Raw genomic sequence first — 15898 nt, forward strand, 5'->3', positions numbered from 1 at the left:
CTTGGCTTTCTGTCCTGACGCTTATAGCCTTCTAAACTCCATTGCCTTGATCCTACAGAGCCTCAGGAAGGAAACCAGGGCATGCACTGTATCTGGGGGATATGCACGGAGAGCTCTGAAGACGGCACCAGGAGCTGCCGTGCTTGGTGCAGCCTCTTGCAGGACTGCGAACACCCAGCACAAGTCCTCCCCATGCCAGGGACACCAGCTGCAGCCAGAGCAGTGAGGATGCTCGTGTCCAGCCCATCTGCAGCTGGCACTGGTGTCCCCATGTCCCAAACTCCAGCAGGAGCCCTGCCCAGCTGCCCAGCATCAAGTCATCCCATGCCAGAGGGCTTGCAGCTGGCTCTTGTGAGTCACCTCCTTGAGCACACTGCAGCCTATTTAAGTTGTCTGAGGTAGTACTGTGAGCTGGTTTGTGAAGTATTTTAATAGCAGGATGGCTTGGCAAACCTTCTGTGCTGCTCTGCTAATGACACAGTGCCAGACTGCAAAAATGCCACAGAAATGCAATGTAATCAATAGAGTAAGACAAAAGAGCAATCAATGCTTTATATTTACTTAATTAAATACTATCTGATGCTTGACCTCTAAATCTTTTGGACTAAATTGAGTTTAATATCTAATTATCAGTCACGTGATTGGTATTGATTTAAAATCATGATGTTTAAGTGATCTGTTTTTCAGATATACTAAAAAAAAAACACAAATGATTAAAGCTTTCATTATTGCATATAGGAGGGGTACTGGAGAAATTTTCATGAAAACAAACAACTGTTTAGATTGAATGTTATAAAGCTAGAGGATTTTGCTAAGATGAGTTTCTTTTGCTGCCTTTCTTGTAGTACTCCGATGCATTTTTTTTTCCCTTAGTTTAATAAAGGCACTGGTGGAGCACAAGGAATACTGATGAACACATGTCCAGTGAGACAGGCAAGGTAGGTCCTCTGAGCCCCAGGTCCCTGCGGATGGCTAGGCACTTGCTAAAGAAGCTGCAAGCTTTAAAAGCTGTATGCTATCAGCCCTATAATATCAGCTACAGTGTTTTTTTTCCTGTCTCCCCCACCAGATATTGAAGGAACTTGAGCTGCGAGGCTGGTGCAGACAGAGCCAGCTGGCTCTTAGTCCTCCCTCTAAAAGTCAGCTTTCAGTGGCCATTAGAACAAATTGAGAAGATGTGTCTAATGGCTTTGGAAGGGCTCCATGCAGAAAGAAGGCTGGATAGCGTATGAACAATGGGAGGTAAGTTTGTGGAGTTCCGTCTTTGCAAACCCTGTGAAAGCCCCTTTCCACTTTGCAGAGAGAGGGGCTTTAAAGTTGGGAGTTAGAATACAGCTGCCTTTGCCATGCTCTTATTTAACAACGTCAGCATCTAACACAAGTGTTGTCCTCGGTTCTCTGTGCTGCTTACTGTGGGGCATTGTAGGGATGTATTGGCAGGTATTTTCCATGTTTTGGAAGTCCTTAATGCCAATATTATTGGCTGACTGTAGGTGCTTTTCTCAGGATGGCTTTCCACGGGCGCTACTGTTGCCAAGCAAAGTCAGAAAAACAGTTTTTCCCCTCTCAAGGGCAGCTGGGAATATTCTGAAATCCAGCTTTTGTTTCTCAGAATGATTCTGCTGCTTCAAATATTTGCCCACAATGCAGCTTCTAATGGTGAGCTCTGTATTTGGCACCTTCTACTGTCTGCTATTTTCCTTTTCTTTTTACAGGATGCCCACAAATTTGTATTGCTTTTCCTGAAGCCTGGGCAGAGTTTAGTGATGTTTGTATTCTAGATGTAATTATTTTACTGCAGGTGTTGCACAGAACTCCAAGAAGTCTTCTGTGTTGAAAGATAACTTCTGTAAAGTATTAGATACATAAAATTTGCCAGACTTGGAAACTTTCTAGTATAGAGTCTGTTAATACAGGTGGTATGTAAGGGAATGTGTTTTTTCAGATGCTTTTTTTGAATGAGCACATCCCAGGCTGTGGAGCTTGCGATCAGGGTGCACAACAGTCTGGAAAGGGGAGTAGAGATATTTTTTTCCTTCTAAAAAGGAGGGGGGAAAAAAATGGTAAGAGTTGTGTGTGCTACCCCGACACTTACCTTTCTGCATGCTGGCTGGGAGGGAGACCAGGCACGAGATGCCCCTCACAGTAACAGATGCTCCCGTGCCCAGCTTCCTGAGCACACCCCAGTTCACACTCAGTCGTGCACATACTGTGGGACCAGGAACAAACTTACACTGAGACCAGTTGCCAATAACCCATTTTTCACACCTTCCACGCTGCTTGGGACTTCTTCCAGGATCTGGCCAGGAGGATGTAATCCTGCTGACATAGCCCCAGGCTTAAAATGAAATCAGTTAAGGATTTCATGATCTTCCTTTCTTTCCACCAAGCTATTCTGAAAACGTGGAAGGAAGAAATTGAAGTGGTTGGATTTTTCAGCTGTTACTCTCCTGTTATGAGTTTGTTGAGAGGAATCAGCGTTTTGCTTCTTGCACTCATGCAGAGAATACTGCCAGAGGTAACTGGTGTTTTACTACTGGTAGGAACCGAGGAGTGCTGAGCTCGGCCTGTGCGTAGCCTTTATCTTGCACAACGATCCCGAAGCATGATAAATGCCAAGAGAAGAAATTAAATGTAAATTGCGTTTTTAGAGGGGGTCTTATTATTTATGAGTAAATAAGGAAATAACTTCTAATACGCAATATGATAAGAGGCCTGTGATGGTTAAGCACCAGCCAAGGGCTGTGCTCTCCTACAGCCGCTGCAGGACGGGAGCAATGCGTGTCCCAAGTGCCTGATGCTCCATATTCCCAGGTCCCAAGGGGACCTCACCTTCCTGCAGTAATGCATCCAAGCAGTGCCTTTGGTGTAAATTTTGCCCCCCAGGGACACATTGCTCAGCATCCATGGGGTTGTTTTGACCTGTGTGTGACAGCCTGTCTTGCACAAGCACTCCTCGAGTTCCTGTCTGTTGGGGCTGTGCGCAGCAGGGGTGCTGGTGTGCATGGGGAGCCCAACGGGGGGCTGTTAGATGTGGAGGCTTTCTATTCAGACCATTTTGTCACTCCATCTGGATATATATTTCCGTATCATCAGCTGTTTGAATATGCAAATAGCTATATTGAGAATGTGAGAGAGGGCTGAGAGAAATGCAAAACTGGGGTACTGCAGCAAGAGATGTTCTGAGGTCAGCCTGATGCTGAAATCGACTTTCACTGGAGTTCAGATTGCATTCAGCATGCCAGTGGTGCTCTGAGATGGACGGGAAAGGAGGGCTGTGGGAAACAGGCTTTTGCTGTGGCTCTTCTTGCCTAGCAGGTTATTAAATTTTCTAGCCACTGTTTTGTTGTGAAATAGCTGTATTGGAAAGCACTCGAATGATAGCACATTAATGCAGCAAATGGAACTAAAGGATAACTGTAATTAAAGCATTAGGGTACAAAGAGCCTTTCAAGACATTCCAGATGTATCCAGCCCTCGGAGAATCAGAGAATTTGGTTGCATTTACCAGCTTTTGTTGAGCTTGCTGGCCACCCAGATCTAGTTTTGGCAGGTCCATGCAAAAACCTTTCAGCAGCTTGATGCTGTATGGGGTTAAAACTGGGACTGGTTTCACCCCCAGCAGCTGTATGATGGCCTGAGCATCGGGCTGGAGTTCGAGGTGACGCTCTAATGGCAAGGTACAGAAAATCCCCATTTTCTGTGCCTATCCTGCCCTGTGCTGCAGGAGTGCTCGTGTTGCTGGTGACGGTGGTGGTGTCTGAGTAATGCCTCCTCACCCACACCTGCCCTGCTTCCCAGATGAGAAGCAATTTATTCTCCTTTCCACCTAGTTCGCTGTCTCTTCTGAGAAGATCTTGTCACTCAGGTGTAATTGCACTGAGTTAGGTGCAACGGATGGGCGCAGAAGTAGTCAGAGGGCCCTGGTCCAGACAAGCTGTTGGTGCAGCACCGGGCCAGGGGAGTCAGCGTTGGGGGAACTGGCCCCATGTCTCTTGCAGGCTTTTCACTGAAATATTTTCAAGTTTTTAGATGTGCTTTGGAGCTTTTCTTTTATTTGTCAGAGTTACTTTAGCTTGCCAGTCAGTGGAAATAACACAAAGCTTAGCCAGAAATAAGATTTTTAATTCCTAGCTGATCTATGCAGCTAGCTAACAAGCCAAGCAGGCTTGGTCCACAGAAAGCTGGGCCACGAGATGAAGTCCCTCACACGCACTCGGTTTAAGCCTCTTTCTGTAAATAACGCTTTGAGGCTCCTCGCCTTACCGTGGCTTTGTGCACCCTGGTGCCATGGGGTCCATGCAGAGTCCAGGTCCCTCTGCCTCTCGGGAACACCTTACAAATCCCCCAGTGCTGCATTTTAACCACTCCATCGAGCACTGCAGACTCGAAGTGATCAGCGGGCTGGGAAGTGGCAGTGGTGCAGGTGATGCCTGCAGCTCCATGCATGTGGCTGGCAATCCACGGCCAGCCGTGCTGGGAAGGTTTTCATGGCCCGTGTACGAAGCAATGAAGGAAATGTGCAGCCAGCCTGCCTTCTCTTACACGTGCACCCACCTGGGGCCAGGGGCTCCTGGGTGCTGCTGGTACCCACCTGGCTGCAGAGATGTGCAGGGGGCTGGGGGCATCTCGAAGGGCTCCATCCTGCCCCATGCATGGTGCTCTTGCTGCTTGGCCTCACGTCTTCAGGTTGCTGCTGTCAGTTCATTCAGGCAGTGCTGATTAGAGCGTTCAGTGAGTAATTAGCTAAATGATTTGTGCTGCACGCCAGAAAGTCCGGTGTCTCTGAGCAGTCCCTGTGCTTTGTGGTTTAAAAAAGAAAAAAAGAAGGGATCTCGTGGAAAGGCACCAGAAGAGAACACTTCACTGCACCCACACATGTGACTAGATACAAAGTCATAAAGAGAAAACGTCTGTTCCTTCCCTGACATCTCGCACAACTTGTGTTGTTTTGGTAAGGACGATGCATGCACCGGAGGGACGCTTGGCCTATGGACTCCTCTACCCTGAGCTGCATCGGACGTTTGGGTGTTACTTTGCACTAAAAATATTTTGCACTAAAAATATTCACCTTCCATAAAGATAGGGAACACTAATCCCATACAAGGATTGCCCTTCTGAGGATAATATTTTACAGCATCCATAAGCTCGGATGCGTGGTGGGTTATCGCTCGTCTCTGCTTCAAACAAAAAGGAAGGCGTTTGAATACACCCAACTCCCTCTCTGTGACCACATGCGTTGCAGTATCTCTCTGGTTGGCTCCTGCTGTCGGCTGGCTGTGCGCCCGGTTAATTCTGCAGGGCAGCCCATGCAGGTGTCATTCCGACGGCAGGGAGCTGCTGGGGCTCGTGGACATGGAGCTGGGTGACGTGCCTGCGGGGCTGAGGCAGAGGGATCGGTCTGTCCGGGTTTGTGCTGCTGCTGGTGTTGGACCAAGGTCGTTTCTTGCTTTGCACCCATGTTACTGAAACTTTCTTGTGGGTTTGCTGTGAGTCTTGCAATGAGAGGTGCCTGGACAAGGGACATGCCCAAGCATCAGGGTGAGGTGACCGTAGGGGCACTGTGGCTTTCCTGAACTTGGAGAAAGTTGGGACCAAAGAACAAGGAGACTGGAGCACTTAGGGCAAGGAGCGAACCGTTGTCACGTAGCGATTTAATTCCCATCCCCAGTGGAGCAGGGCTGCACCAGCGCGATGCTGGGCCGGCACCAATTAGCCAGGTTAATCCTCAGCATTAAATTCAGCTGTGCTAATTACTCTGGGTCCCGTGCTGCTGCCAGCTTCTGACCCCATTTGCTCCCCTGCGGGCCCCAGCAGCACTGCATCGGGCACGGGGCTGCCCCACGGGAACTGGTAGGCTCTGGTTGCACTGCAACAAGGGCAGGGAGCAAGAGGCAATTTTTTATTTATTATTATTATTATTTGTTCCCTCAAGATTCCACCTGGTTGGCTTTGTTGCAGGTGGGCAGTGGTTTCACCCAAAGCAGAAACTGGAATGTGAAAAGCAAATGCATCTCATACTCCGGAGACAGGCTCACCAGGGACCGGCACGCGAGGAGCTGCAGCCAGAACAGCCACTCTCAGGGCTGGCAGGTGTAAAAATACCCAGTAGAAACCTGTGGGTAGTGCAGAATAAATGTGGCAAAAGGGTTTTTAATATGCACTAGCACCTACCAGCACAGATGCTGATGTTGCGATGGTTAAGCAATATGAACTTGTAATCTCATAATTTTAGGTTCATTGCCTCGCAGCGTGCAAAACCCACACCTGCCAGAAGCACATTTAAAGGGAAATCGCAGCACAGGTCCCACTTCAGCTTATTAAGCCAGTGAGTACTAATTGTGTTTGTTTGTTTGTTTTTTTGATGGATTTCTAAACAAAAGCTTTTTATTTATTTATTTACCAAAGAAATTGCAACCTGCTGTTGAAGAAGGCAGAGCTCGGCTACTGCCCCTGCTACCCCAGATGGGTGGGCTGTAAGGCTGTCCCCACCGTGCCTGCTCCCGCTGCCTGCCCCCGCGCACAGCACACCTCGTGCCCATTTATTAAAGGTCAGCACCACCCGAAACACGCGGGGATCAGAGCTCCCCCCTCCATGAGATGGGTGCGCAGACTGCAGCGTCTTTCTAAGAAATGGTCTCCAGGGGAGCTGCCATCCACAGCATTCACTTTTCCCAGTTGGCTTTGTAAATTTAGGACATGCTTAGAAATATTTTACACACAGAGGTAACCGGCTCCAATAAAGAGAGGAACTCATAGCTCAGAAAGGAGTACAAAAATTAGGAAGAAGATCAAATAAAACATCAGGCATGGAGCTATAAGCATTAAATATTAACGTGGAAACTCCAGGACTGCGGCATAGGATTTGCAAACACTTACGTGCTCGAGGAACTTTAAAAATTAAATTGAAGAAACTTTAATATTTAAGCGCTACGTTTAAAATTTAACTGGTGCATTTCTGCAGAGCGGTGAGGTCGATGCTGGCGGGGGGAGCCCCTCGGCGTGCCACATGGCGCTGCTGCTGCCCCCAGCAGCACGGTCAGCATGCTGGAGATGTTGGGGCTGGAGATGTTGGGGCTGGTGCTGTGCGCGTCTGTATTGTTGGCCTCTCGTGCAGCAGTGGTCTCTGGGTTAAAAATGGGCTTGGGGATAAAAATAGGCTTGCCCTAAGGTTTTAGCACACACGCTCCTTTTCCGAGAAAAAGATGGAAGAGCTTTCCACAAAGCCAGGGAAATCACTACATGATACTTTCAGTATTTTCCATTAAAACACAGTAAAATAAATATGCTTTCCATCCCTCTTTAATAATTTTCCAAAGAAACTGTGAAGGCTACAGGAAGGTCTAGCTGGGAAAAAAAAATCCTTTAAGACTGCATGTCTTAATGCATCCTTTACAACTGCACGTGAATGCGTTCACTTCCCTGGTGGATGCATTCACCTGAGTACCAGTTTTGGTTTGTAAATGGGTGAATCTCTGGGCTCAGCGCCCCTGGGCCCGCTCCTGGTGCTCACGGAGCTGCTCCATGCCCTACATGCACAGCACCAGGGCAAGGGGCAGCATCCTGCATGGCCCCGCTGGGGGATGCGCGCGGCCAGGGGCCCTGCCTGCTCCCTGGCAGTTGTGATTTGGAAGAAATATCCTCTAATACCATACTGGCAGTGCATACCTTCTACTTGTTGCTTTTGATGCTACTTCCAGTGGCACCGTGCTCCTTTAAGCTTTTGAAAATGTATTTATTATTATTTTGTAGAGAGAGGCTTGGTTAGACAGAACACCCTAAAGATCTCTTCTTTCGGCTGTGGTTTCTGTTCTGATGTGTCACCACTGCTGTGCAGAGCGGCCGTTTTCATCTCCATAGGATAAATCCTAAATAAGAAATTTCTCTGTGAGAAGAGGCTGCGCTTACGCTGTGAGGAGGCTGCACGGAGCTGCTCACACCCTGCCCAAACCTCCCTGCTGGGGAGAGCATCGCGCAGCGCTTGGCACTCGGGGCACAGAGCTGGAGATGTAAAACCCAGGAATAAAACTTGGAGCTTGGGAGAACTGGGTATTAATAACGTTCAGCCACCTTAGCAGGTGCGTTTTTGGAAGGACAAAAGAGATTTTCCACATGCTCACCTGCTAAGAGGGTGTTAATGCCCTGTTCTCCCAGCTCTAACCCCAGCCTCTGCGATACCCAAATTGCCAACCTGGGAAGGAATTAGGGACAGGTGATTTATTTGACATTCAGACAGGGAGCGGGTGTTTTTAATTCTAAATTTGTATACAAAGAAGGACACACATGAGAGACCATAACCTAAATTTTAATTATGTGAGTAATTGCAGTCCTCGGAGCAGGCATTTGGAGCCAGAAAATGAATAGTGTGAGTTATTTCATCTTCTTAATTAACATTCAAAATGCATTTTTATTAAGAGTCAGTTAAAAGGTCGACTTTAAAACAGCTTCTGCCATTTGCTATCATTTTTCAAACAAATATGGCAAAATTGCAGCAGCTCAAGCCCTTTCAGCTTGAATGTGAAAAACTTCTTCATTTAATGATGCTACGTCTTCATTCATTTGTCATTTTTAATTAGCATTTTGAAGTAATGAGGGGTTGTTCTTTGCATGGCAGATCTTAATGCTAGATTGCGTTTTCCTGCCAAAAGGTAAAAGGGGAGGTTATTGGGCACATTCCACTTTTCTGCTTCTCGCATCTCACCCAAATGATGGAGCTGTGCCGGTTAAACGCACAGACCCAAGGATCAAAGCAAGCAGAAAACAGAACTGCAAAGCCAAAAATCAAACTAACAGCACAAAAATGGAGCACCTCAATACAAGTTAAAGGAAAAATAATATCAGAGAGCAGAGCTGGCCTCCTGGTAATGAGCAGACGGAGCCTGGGAACCTCCACTTATTGCCTCCCGACTTTGTAATGCGCAGATCCTGGGATTGTAAGGAGTTTTTACAAGACTTGCAGGCTTGATCGAGAGTGGAAAATGTGCTGCGTATTTGTGCAGCAGCGAGCTTTCCAGAACAAAGAGAAAAGGTCAAACTGTACCTGAGGCCAGATTCTGGTGGTTTGTTCGGGGGTCTGGCATGGGGCAGCAGCAGGGCAGTGGCAGCAGGGCACCTCCAGCATCGGCCGTGATGCCCTGAAGGTCACACATCACAACTTTCCCAAGGATGGAGGCACGAAGGCAGCTTCTAAGAAGGATTTTGAGACGCAGAGCAATTCAACACGTGGGGTTTGCTCCTTTTATAAACACGCAGGTGTGCATGTGCAGGTAAGATAATCTTCGAGCCCAAGTTGCATTATTGTGGCCGCGACTGAGGAGCCTCCCACCATGTTAAAAGCTTTCATCTTGCTCCTGGAGGACCAGCGTGCCATGGTTTAATGCAAGGCTCTGCATCAGGCTTCTGGGCAGTCAGAAAAGCAGCCCGTGCTGAGGGGAGCTGCTTCCCAGTGATACCAGCACCACCCGTGCCCAAACTGGTGGGTGGGAGGCCACTGCCTGCGGTGGGCGAAACGAGAGGGAAAGCAACCTCGCAGATCTTTGACTCTTCTCTGGCTCATCAATTAGTGAAAAACAGCACCATGCCTAAGACTTTTTTTCTTAAGACCCTCCGAGATTAATCACATTAAAGTAGGTCTCATAAATAATTCACCACTGCTGACTTAATGCCTTTTTTTTGTGCAGAGGCCAATTATCAAAACAAACATTCAGCTCCACGTAGATCAGTAAATGAAAAAAGTCATTTCTATGACATGTAATATATGCTTTCATTTATTAATTGTACCAGCACATGAAACTTTAAGTGTCTCTCCATCCACGTTTCTTTAAAAGTTTCCATTAAAAAAAAAAAAAAAAGGAAGAAAAGGATGTGGTAAAAACCAGCCTGCCAAGAAGGACAGAAGAACTTTAAAGGTTATTATAGCTAGTTTTGTTTCCAGATTAATGGAACTTTCTCCTAATGAAACCATTCTTTTACTGGCTCACGTAGATCCAGCTTTTGCTCTTGTTAATAAAGCGCCGTAATTAGCTACTACGGATGGCTGCCTGGGGGGGTTGCAGTGCTCACCCAGGCACAGCATGCTGGCCAGATCCAGCCCTGGGGAGGCTGGGTGGGCAGCCTCGAGGTCTTGTCACCCAGCATCTGCACCGCTGTGTTAGAGCCGGGGTCCCAGGGAGCTGGAGGAGAAGGAACTGAAGAGGTCCTGGTGGGGCTGGTGGGATGAAGCCCACAGGTGTGTGCTCCAGCTGTCTCCTCTTAGGCTGTTTCCAAGGATCTCTGACAAGGCACATTCAGTACAAGTGGTCTTTTATCAGGGTGGGATGCTTGACTGCAAAACCAGCACAAACCAGCAGGCTTGAACAGGTTTGCTCTGGCTTAATGAAAAAGGCCGTGCATAATTCATTAATTCATTCCTGCAAAAATTTGCATCTTTCTTGAAAATATTTTCCCAGTTTTATAACAAGCAAGTCAAAGTTATAAATCCTAAATGCGCTTTGTGGTAGTGTTCATAAAAATCATATACTTCAAGCGCATCCTAAGCGCACTCTTAAAAAAGCCCTTGTGGCTGATGCACGTAGGCAGAACCTGCAAAACGCTCCCCGACAACTCCCCGCAGCGGTTCGGGGGCTTGGCGCCGACCGAACCTGTGCTGTATTCAATTATCTCACCGGCAGCTGGCTTTATAACACACGTGGCTAAATCCCTCATCTATATGAAAGAGAGATCTGGATCACTTCAAATTTTAACCTAGATGTGGGTTTGTGGAAAGGTATGTCTTTAAAGTTTTATGGCTTTAGTGTTCAATATTCAGAGGGCTCCTTCGACTTCAGCAAAAAGTGATGAGATTTGAGGGAACTTCTGCTTTGCTAGATGAGATACGCGGTGTGATTTAAGTGACTCCGTTGCTCTTGCAGAAGAGTCTCTCAAACATTATTCACTCCTCTGAGAAATATGGGATTGTTGAAAGCCGTTAGATTTTTACCATTATTGTTTAGGTTGTCCTTTAGAAGGATGGATCGTCCCGTTTCGCTGATCACAAATCAGTATCATAAACACTATGTTCTGTAATTGCATTTCTTGTAATAATTTATAGTTTCTTTAGTAAGAATATGGCTTATGGCATATAAGACAGAAGCAGTAGATGTATTTAGCTAATGGATTTTTCTAAGCCACTGCAAAAAAATTATTTGCATTGTAACTTCTCCAAACCATCCATTTTTATACTTGTATCCATTTCCAAAGCAAAGCAAAATAATTTTAATCAAGTCCATCTGCTCAGGCTCGGAAGGGGGAGGGAAGGGGAAGGAAAGGCAGGTTATTTTACAAGTGAGGTATCTGGATATGAGACAGGAGGATACTTTGCGTGCTGTGTATTAAGTTTGGGCCAGGTGTGCTCTGTTTCCTTGCAGCCATTCCAGCCGAGGAACAAGCAGCACGGCAGAGTCCTTGCTGGACTTCCACAGCAAGGGCACGTAGCGCACGTGTTCCCATGAAAGGTGCAGGGGGTGAAGCTGCACCGTGTACCTTCCCCGTCTGAAATCGGAGCTAAGGAAATTATTCTGAACTTCTCGGCTGCTGGAAGGGCTGCCTCCTCGATGCTGCACCCCAACCCCGTGACTGCTGCTCCCAAAGGGCAGTTTTCAAGAAAGCTGCAGCCCTGCTTCTTAGCCAGGCACCAAGCCTAGAAACCCCTACGGCTTTCACTGGGTGCCTGGCCCTGACATTTGGGTAATTGCTTCACCCGTGGTGCGCTGCGGCTCTGTGCCTTCTCTGATGAAACGTTTCCTGGTTCAGATGTTTCACTCCTGCTTATTAACTCCTCCTTTCTGGTCATGCTCAGTGCTGCTTTGTCCGTAATGTATTTGGGAAGGAAGTGGACAGTGTGAGGTACAGCCGATGAGCAGCAGTTATGTCACGCTCTGCTTTGGTCATTCTCTGTGGGATTGCGTTCATAACACTGTATATTTATTGCTCAGAGGCGTGAGGGGTGGCACTGAACCCTGGTGTTGGTGGCTAAGCTCGATCTCTGGAACCTATCTGTACAGAGCCATCTAGCTCACTCTGGCTTTATTTGACACGGCCAAGCTCATACCAGTAAAACTTTAGCTGTAGCATAGACGTTTTTGCACAAGTTGTTACAAGGCTTTCCAAAATGTTTGGCTTAATTAATGTTTGCCAGAAACAAAGATGCTGTGTACATGAGCTTGTCTGGAAGGCTTAATTTTGTTTAACAATCCAGACTAAGAAGGGGTCTCCAAGACGTGTTGTTGTCTGTCACCACTCACCCAAACCCTCTGCCACAGGCTTCATCGGATTTAGAAATATGCTAGGAACCATGTGCTAGCCCAAGCACAAGAATCATTAACTGATAACGTCAAAAGAAATAATCAGCTGGATTCTTTCTCCTCGTTATTTTTGTTGTCTTCTCCTCTGTCTCCTTCATGTTCAGTTTCAGTTTTCCTATCTAGGTTAGGTGTTTGGGGATTTCTCTATCTCGTACTGTGATTTCTTCACGTCCGATTTTCTCTTCTGAAGACAGCCTTTCTGTCCACGGCTGATAAGGCTTGTGTTTGGAAGATCAGGCTTTTTCCTTCACTTGTCTTTACCTCCTTCTTCCCCAGTGCTGTTTCTCTCCCCTGGCCAGTTCTCTCGTCCTCTCTGGGGAGCGTGCCTGGATTTTTCTTTCCCTTCTATTTTCTTTTTCTTGCTACCACTCTTATCTGCAGCTCAGTTTGTCTCATATCATTACGAAAATATTTGCTTCTTTTTTTTTCTTTCCTTTTTTTTTTCTTTTTTTTTTTTTCTTTCTTTTTTTTTTTTTTCTTTTTCCCTTCGGCCTGCTTTCCCTCAACCTTCTGTTCCTCTTTTGTTTATAGCTCATTTATATTCCAAGTTAAGTAAAAACTTACTGCTTTTGCTTTGAAGAAGTAGATCAGACTGGGTTTGCCAGGCCGTTTGATGCAGGACTGTGTCACAAATGGACTCAAAACACCTCTGGTGTCAAGCATAAGATCATTCACAGCTTGATGGGTAGACGTTATTTTGACATGAGACAAGGTGTTGTTGTTGTTTTGGTTTGTTTGCTTTTGGTTTGCTTTTGTGTGTGAATTTAACTTCATATCGCATGCTTTCTTGGCAAACAGTCCTGAAATCCCTCCTTGTTTCAAAATAATCATCAGTCAGTATGCCCATCTGCTCTGAGGACCCTCGAGGTAGCGGCTGAGTCTGGTTGCTCCGTGATTGCTCAGTAGCAGGAGATATTACAATCCACTTCTCCCCACCCTTAGGGGAATGCCACTGTTTTGCTGCAACGCCGTCTCATGTGAAGAAGATATAAGGTAGCTACGTGACTCCAGGAAAAAAAAAAATGAGGCTATGCATGGAGCAGCATGATTAGGAGTGGCCCATGGTCCCCCATGAAGGAAATCCCTGCAAAGGGAAATTTGGAGAGTAATTTCCAGCTTTCTGATCTGTATCGAGTGCACACCATGTGTGCAGCTTGTAACATAAGGATGCAGTCATACATCGAGCCATTTCAAAGAAAGCTGGTAAAAAAATCTCCCATTTTAAAGCTTGATTGTTATGTTCAAAGTTGGTATTTTAATAAAGATATTGAAGAATTCCAAGAATGCAGTGAGAATTTCTGGGATATATTTTTCTGCTCTTCCCTTCATCTGGCATTAGCATTTTATGCCAAATTATTTTTTCAGCTGATATGCATATCCATATGTACACATGTAAGTGTGTATATGTGCATATATGAGTGTATTAGACATGGATAAGACCTTAAACAGCTTTTGTTGTTGTTGTTATTGTCTTGTTTTTAATTTTGTTTCTGTTGATGTGACTCAGGTCTATTCAAGTGATAAAGATTTGACTTCATGGGCTTCTGCATAGGCTTGAGTTTACAGTTGTGTTCTTAGATACTTAGTTGAAAATGTTTATGAATATAACCATGCTGTTTACCACTTTAGCTGCAGGAAAAAAAAAAAAAAAAAAAAGCACACGCTGTTCCAAAATTACAGAAGGTAAGTACAAAGAGATGTAGAACAGCTTTCTGACTACAGCAAGTAGAACGAACTAAGTTAGAGTGATGATTTTCTACCAATGTGTTGTCTACTAATAGGAAATCAACATCTACATTGTTTCACATCTGCAGTATTGCTTTTCTTGTACTTTCTGGTAAGCTCTGATCCAGTCGTTCTATTTTCAACACCTCTGTTAATCTTTAACAAAAAAAAAAAATAACTAAATACAATATCTTCTATTGATTCTTAACTACCCTCCATGCAGTTTCTATGGCTGAACATATGAAACGTAGCCATAGCCTGTGCCACATGCAAACAGGTTTGAAATGATTGAATTTGCCTCTTTATTATTCCATTCTAATTCCCTTAAGGACTTCAGATATATAATTTGGGGACTCAATTTAGTTCTGATTTTACATCCAGTAGATTACCTTTCAAGGGTCTCCTTGAGTACCTCTGCACAGAAGAAAACAAACAATATACAATTTCCGAGTATTGCCTCTCCCCACAAATATCAAGCTCCCAATGGCTAACAACTGACTTTCTGTTCCTAGGACAGCAGTGTAATATCAGCCTCCAAACACGTTCTTGCAGCGTATGACAAGATTTCCAGCATTTCTGCCTTTCAGTCAGAGCCAGTAGCCACTGAATAGATCAAGAGGTGTTTGCATTTTGCTCGCTATTCAGTTTCATTTCCATCTAGTTAAACATGAGGGGGACGTAATACATTCATTTTGCAAGAAAATTCTATATTCCTTTGAAGTGATGAATGATTCAGCAAGGCACTATCAGAGTCAATAACAGTTGCACTAAGCCGTCCTGCTCTCCATTGTCATGTAATCAAAATACACTGCAGTAAAGGACACTTTGCATTCTCCCTTTCCGTGCTACCAGCCCGCTAATATTCTCTATAGCACATCGTCCAGACATTATCTAAAATGCCTGTTGCTCGGATCCTCTGCTTACAATGCCGTACAGTTTAGCTATCTGAAGTTTCCACGCATGGAACCATTTAAATTCAACACTAACAGGTCTTTTATATCTCTCTGTCTCTTTCATTTTTAATGCAGGTTTTCTCGTCCTTCCCGAGGTGAAATCAAATCACAGCTGTAGGCAGCGTCAGAAACGAATCCAGTGACTGAACGGGAGTGGCAGGGAGGCTGAATGACATCCTTACACCCTTAAATAGTATCTGGCTGAGGAATTGTAGACAAGCTGGTGGACGGTGGGTCCTGGCAATGTCTGAGAAGTATTTATGTATGTACAACTGCATAACAGCCTCTTAAAATCTTCCCTCATATTTACCCTTGCACCTGTGTGGTAAGGAAGTGTGATTGTCTCCATTTTACGGATAAGGACAAAGTATTCAAGGAGAGCATTCACCGAGGTCTGTTGTAGCCCTCAGAGACTGGTGTGCCTTGCTTTTTTTTTTTTTTTTTTTTTTTTGCAGACAATGGAAGTGGTGTGAGGTATGGGTTCCAGAGCTCTGCTCCCCACATTTCTGAAGCCGGCTTTGTGGGTCCCACTTCCACCTGCTCCCAAGTGGCTTGCCAGAGTTGCATGTGAAATCCACGGACATGTCAGGATTTGCACCTGGAGCCTCCATCTCTCTCCCCTAGCCTTTGGCCTATCATTTCTCAGTGTGCTTGCTTTGCTGGGGGAAAGAAGAGCTGAGTTAAAGCAGGAGGATCACGCTGAGAGCAGCGTGTGAAAACACGGAGCTACGGGCAGTGTGCGTGTGCTTGTTCGCTGCAGTGCCTGAAGTGCAGTGGCAGCCACCTGGCCTCTGCAAAACCTCCGCTGCTTTACAGGCAGCTGTGTTTTCATTGCGCAAGCAGTAACTGAGAATTGCAGAGCATTTTAAGTTCAAATGA

The 15898-nt window shown here is 45.8% G+C and overlaps 1 long non-coding RNA gene across 2 annotated transcripts; it reads left to right on the plus strand.

The window, feature by feature from the left end:
- Positions 1-427: 427 nt before the first annotated feature.
- Positions 428-15448, plus strand: LOC118169972. 2 transcript variants are annotated; one of them, XR_004752404.1, is made up of 4 exons: positions 428-938; positions 1070-1242; positions 6236-6328; positions 6965-7065. It is a non-coding gene; the product is annotated as an uncharacterized LOC118169972 (long non-coding RNA). The 2 variants fall into 2 exon arrangements; XR_004752403.1 differs by lacking the exons at positions 6236-6328; positions 6965-7065 and adding an exon at positions 15095-15448.
- The last annotated feature ends 450 nt before the right edge of the window (positions 15449-15898 follow it).

This window comes from Oxyura jamaicensis, chromosome 7, assembly GCF_011077185.1.
Source record: "Oxyura jamaicensis isolate SHBP4307 breed ruddy duck chromosome 7, BPBGC_Ojam_1.0, whole genome shotgun sequence".
Taxonomy (NCBI): Eukaryota; Metazoa; Chordata; class Aves; order Anseriformes; family Anatidae; genus Oxyura; species Oxyura jamaicensis.